Below are 6138 nucleotides of genomic sequence, written 5' to 3'. Positions count from 1 at the left end.
ATTCTTTGCTCTTTTCTCTCCATTGGTGTTGTGTGAGGAGAAACTGCTAAGCCAACAGATTAAAAAAAAAAAAAAAAGCCCCTGTTAACTGAATCCTTAGGACAGAAACTCTGAGTTCCTGGTGCTCAGAGGATAACACGGTTTTGCTAATAAACTGAACTTGGCATATCCTTTTTTGTAAAGAAGAAAAAAAAACAAAACAGACTGAGCCAAACTATTTATAGCAATTTTGCCTTTTTTTTCCTAAGATGAATTAGTGCAACCACACACACTTCCGGGATCAGTTAGTGAATGTGTGTGTGCACCTTTATCGTACACTTCAGTGTCCTGTTTTGACGGACAGTGGGCAACTATTTTTCTTGATGCAGGCACAGTGTAGTGTGACACCTGGACTACTCGTGATTTTGATCCCGACCACCCTCCCCTCTTCTTCTTGTGTTTTTGTCACCTTTTTTATCCAAAACACTAGTTAAAAAACGGAGATATTCAGAGACCTCGCCTACATTTCAAAGTCATCACTAGCTAGCTGTGAAATTGTTAGTTTTGCCAACTGTAGCTTGATAAAGTTGCACCTTTTTTTTTTTTTTTTTTTTTTTTAGGCTTCATCACACATTCAAAACAAAAAGGAAAAAAAAAAAACACCCACAGAACTTACAAGGGAGACTTGAACCTGCTTTCTGCCTTATAATGGTTCAGTGTGTTCTTTATGTTCAAACATTGTTCAAATAAGCTGGAAATCTCTTCTGTCGTTATTGTACATATATAAAAGGGGAAATGTTGAGATACCTCTGACCAAATCCAGCAAGCAGTCCTCCTAGGTGTGCTGAAAGACACTTAACGTTGCTCTGGTGTCGACCGCTCCTGCACGTCTACACTGTTTCTTAGACAAAGCACAATTTGGATTGAAACCAGTCCTCATACAAGGCTACCAGGTTTTTTTTGTCCTATATATACATATATATATAAATATATATAAATAAATATATATATATATGTATATGTATATCTTTACAGTCAACCTGTCAAAGACACTGTCAAGTGCTGTGACTATTAAAAAGTGGAATCATTGGGTGTAAACGTTGGAGGGGAGCCCTGTGTGCGCCACTCGCCGCTGTGCAGTCGCTCGGGTTTGCCAAGGAGCTGTAGGCATTCAGGCAAACGCAGCACGCAGCACTTGAATCACTGTTTGTCTTACATTTCATGTTGTGTTTTTTTTTTTTTTTTCATTTTTTTTCTGTCCAACCACACTTGTCCTGTGACATGTCATACCCCAATTGGTCGTCGCCAGTGGGAAGTGAATTTAAGGCCATAAAACTGTCAATGTGGAAAAAAAATTCCCTGCACTTTGCCTGGAAATTGTGCCCTGTGTATTTTTATGTTGTTTTTGTTTGTCCTGGTCATTTCAGTGAAGGTGGTCCATGTGTTTCAGTACATTTCACTGGTTTGTCCTGGCTAGTATTACTCATGAAGGATGTTGTTGCAGTTGCAGACATCCATGCCTCTGTGTTACTCGCTTTTCAGCACATGGAGTGTCTTCTTTTGATATACTTTTGTATTTGTTATTGCTGCTAGAAAATGCCATAACCTATGGACTTGTATTTGTATATGGGTATTTACCATAAGGTGCTGGTATTCACTTTCAGGTTGGTCCACAGAGGCTTTTTTTTTTTCTCTTTTCCAAGTCTTAAATTTTAAAGGCTCTCTGTGTTTTTCCAACCGTTTGACACCTGGGAATACCTGAGCACAAGATACAAAGCCCAAAGCTTGCTGCCATTTATTGGAATTAGCAGTTACAGTTATCACTAGCAACATTTCTGTAAAGTTATCACACTTAACCACTCATTCCTGTATTAGCAGATGATTTGACCATATCATATGTATCGCTGGGGTTTATTATAGAGCTAGTAAACTTGACAGTTCGCTGGAGGTGCCCAAAAAGGGCGAGCCGATTCAGCACCGTGTAAGACCGGTGCTCAGAAGTCTGATTCTAGGTTTAATAACACTGTGGAAAGGGGGAGTCCTTTTTTAAAGTAGAATCAATTCACTAAAGGCCTTTTTATTCCACCTACATGCAAGCAACCGCAGCCTTGTGCAAACTCTTCGATATCCACCTTTTTAAAGATCTAGACTTGAACCTGAGAGACCTTAATACCCGAGAGTCGTGTGTGTGTGTGCGCCGCTTATACAGTGTCTGTTCAAACACACACCTGAGCCGTCACTCCTCCAACTGTCTGACTTCTACTACAATGACCTTTGAGTCCAATCCCTCAAGCCCATTGGCTCGTCCCTGCTTGACCAAAGATAACCCACATAGATCTGCCCCAGCGCCGTGTTTACTCTCCTCTGCGATAACGGCCGTGCCACAAAACCCCTCCCCTTTTTCCAAAAAAAAAGAAAGAAAAAAAAATCGTGCCACCACCTATGTAAAGTATTTGCAGTGTTGTGTGAGCGTGAACACTTGTGTGTTATGTGCCTTTTTACATCAAGGCAAGAAAAAGAACAGAAAAATGTCACACTTGCTAGTTTGATTGGTATTGCTTTTTTTTTTTTAATTTCACCCGGTGCAAGAGCAAACAAAAGTAATCAATGCTCTCTGTGAGCATGAAAAAAATCTCAGTATTATGTAAGACAAAGCAATACAGAGTTGTGTAAAATAAATTGTGGATGTTTTGTAAAGGGGCCACACAATATTTATGTATCTTATGTTTCCCTGAATTTGTGATTTTTGTTAGTTTCAGTCCTGTAGGAGTATTTCTTTTAGTGTGATTTAGTCATTTTTTAAAAAAAATATTCAGTCAAGCACATTTCATTTCTGATCATTTCAATTTTATTTTTTTCACACTGAAAAATACAAAAGAGTGTAAAAGACGGACCAGTATGTCACACTGCGAACAGTCAGAGCCCTGTAAAAATGTCTAAAGAGTGTTTATGAATGGGTTATGATGTGGGTATTTGTGATGGATGAGAATGAGAACATGTGTGAGTTGACTTTGTGTTTGTGGAGCCAATGCACCATTTCTGTCAAACTGGAGTGATTTTTACTGGAAGGCTGATTATCTTGATGAATGAAGTAAAGCGAACATGCTGTGTAAACTATCTAGATGAATGAAGCCCTCCTTCAGGGATGAGCACTAGTGCCATACCATTATCCTGTTTATTATTTTGTTCCTTAATTTGCTCTTTGGTGTAACAGCCGCATCTCCCCATGACGATGTTCTCAAGTCACTAACAGAAGTTTCCTCTTGAGATAGACTAATTTGTTTTGCTGCTGAAAATGACAATCCCCCTTGTCATGTGAGGTGCAAAATGATTTCAAAGTAATATCCATTTTTAGTTTTGATAATTTACACTGCACAGATGTTTCTACAGTGCTTTTGTAAACATTTCTAGTGTATTTGCAAAAAAATAAAAGTTGCCGTCAAGTGCAAAGTTCACACGGTTGTCTGCTGTTTTTTGTTAATGGTTTGCCATTAGAGAGTGAAATATAAACCCTATTAAAATTACTACAAGGAACTTTCATTTTGTGTTGATTTTAGCAGCCCCTGTGGATGAAAGCAGTAGCGTTTTCCAGGAATGAAGAATGCATTTCCCATGAGCGCCGCCGCCTCCTGTCGTAAAGATCTTGATCTGGCACTTGTTTTGGAAGGAAGTGAAAGAAAGAAAATACTACTTTTCTTTTTTTAAACAGCTGTTTGCAGGACACATAGTGATGAGGTAATGTATCTATTTGTGGCTATGTTAGATTAATAACTGTAATATGACAATGGTGAAGCAAAGTAAACTTACACCTAGTTTACATGTAAGGCTGCGTTCACACCAAATCCGGCAATGCGGCACCTTCCCGCAGGGTTGTGTGGAGGTGTGTGTTTATTTGTGGTTTAGAACATAACCGCTGAGAAACAATCGGAAAATAACGTTTTCTTTGATTCACTGCTTTGTTCTCACTACCGCCGCTCCCTCTCTTCATTCACTCTCTAGCTGACAACAAGCCTAACTTTACTTTTAATGAAGAGAATATCCTCCCCTCCTTGGTAACGTCTTTATACTCCCTCATGCTACAATGCTACATGTAATGTAAACAAAGGAATTTAGGATAACTATATATAAATAACCAATCTTCTTGCTGATGGTCTTGTTTGCTTATGTTGGTCATATAGAGGCATCATGAGACTGTTTCATAACCAGTTACAAGTTCCTTGTAGTTGCTTTAAGTATTGTACTTAAAGGGCAGGTTCACAGTTTTCACAAGAGTCTGTCTTAAAACAGCAGTCAGGAGCCCAAATTAACATTGAAACAGGTTTTTCTTGCTGTAATCATTCCTCCTGTTCATACTGACCATCAGAAGATCCCTTCACAATGCACTTACAATGTAAGCAATGGGGGAAAAAATCCACAGTCCCTCTGTGCAAAAATGTATTTAAAAGTTTATCTGAGGCTAATATGAAGCTTCAGTCATCCAAATTAATCAAATCAAGTAGATATCCTCCAACATTAAAGAGCCAAAGTTCCTCTTATTGTTTCTATGCTTCCACCACAGCTAAACAGGAAAACATTGTTTGTACAGCGAGGAAAACCTCCTTCAGTGTTATTATGGAAAAAAAAAAAGTGAACCTGTACTTAAAGTACAATATTAAGGTACTTGAAATGACATATTACCATTTGATGCTACTTTATACTTTCAGTCCACTACATTTCAGAGGGAAATATTGTACTTTCTACTCCACTACATTTATTTGACAGTTTTAATTACTTTTCAGATGAAGATTTGACACAATGGATAATATAACAAGCTTTTAAAATACAACACATTGTTAAAGATGAAACCAGTGGTTTCCAACCTTTTTGGCTTTTGACGCCTTACATAAAGAAGTGTGTAGTTGAGGTCACATTTCACATGTCTATGAGTTGTTAACAGCTCCACCAAATAGTGATTTTTCCCTCTAAACTTCTCACATGGTTTCATTTCAATAAATGTTCAAATGATTCAATATTTCACCAAAAAAATCAAAAATTTGAGAAAAAGTCCAAAAACTGAAAACAGATTTGTGCATCAAAACTTAGTTTTTTCTTCTTGTCTTTCCCATTAATCATCTCATGACCCCTCAGATTTATCTGGTGACCCTTTGGAGGGGCCCAACCCCTAGGTTGGGAACCCCTTGACTAAACTATCTAACTGTATATAAAGTAGTTGAAACTAGCTCCACCTCCAGCAGCTACAACAGTAACATGCTGCTCTAACACTGATGCTTCAGCATTAATAATCTAATGATGTCATATATAATAATATATCAGTCAGAGGAACCAAACCACTACTTTTACTGCAATACTTTAACTACATCAAGCTCAAAATACTTATGTACTTTTACTTAAGTAGGATTTTTCATGCAGAACTTTTACTTGTAATGGAGTATTTTTACATTGTTGTATTGGTACTTTTACTTCAGTAAAATATCTGAATACTTCTTCCACCTCTGGATTGAATTACAGTCTTGACGTGTTTTTGGAGAATGTTCTTTATACCGATGACTAAGCATTCACTTATGAGACCTTGTTACTTGTTATTTTTTTCCTGTGAAAAACTGAACAAACAAACAAACAAAGCTAAAAGAGCAAGGACTTTTCTGGAAACTCAGCCATTGTAACATCCAGTAATCTCTTTCATTATGCAATGCAGCAACAAGATTTGTTATCAGAACAGGCCGTGACTCATCACTGTAATGAATTCTCCTGCATTTTAAACCCACATCTGAACTGGAACAAGTTCTGGCAGGTTTTCTATGTTCTTAAGCAGTACATTTCTGTCATTTATTTCAAACTGTACCAGGTAAATCCACACATCCACACAGGGGCATTACATGTAAACACAGCAACAGCCTTCTGTTCAGTTTTCTAACCTCGGGCGGTTTACATTCTCCCCGTCTGAACTCACATCATATGTTTCTGTACGTGAGAAGATTGTTTCAGGATCTACAGGCGTCAGCATTTACTCATGTGGCTCCTTCAGTTTATCCATTACATGTGCATTAATCACTTTTTTGGGGAGTTGACTAACCTTTCCGCTGACAGTACAACTCTTCTCGGCTGATTACTTAATTCATTCTCATGTGAGTGTTTCCCTTTATTTTAAACTACAACAGG

This window comes from Thunnus albacares, chromosome 2, assembly GCF_914725855.1.
Source record: "Thunnus albacares chromosome 2, fThuAlb1.1, whole genome shotgun sequence".
NCBI lineage: Eukaryota > Metazoa > Chordata > Actinopteri > Scombriformes > Scombridae > Thunnus > Thunnus albacares.
The sequence above is the reverse complement of the archived record's forward strand: the minus strand, read 5'-3'. Positions refer to the sequence as shown.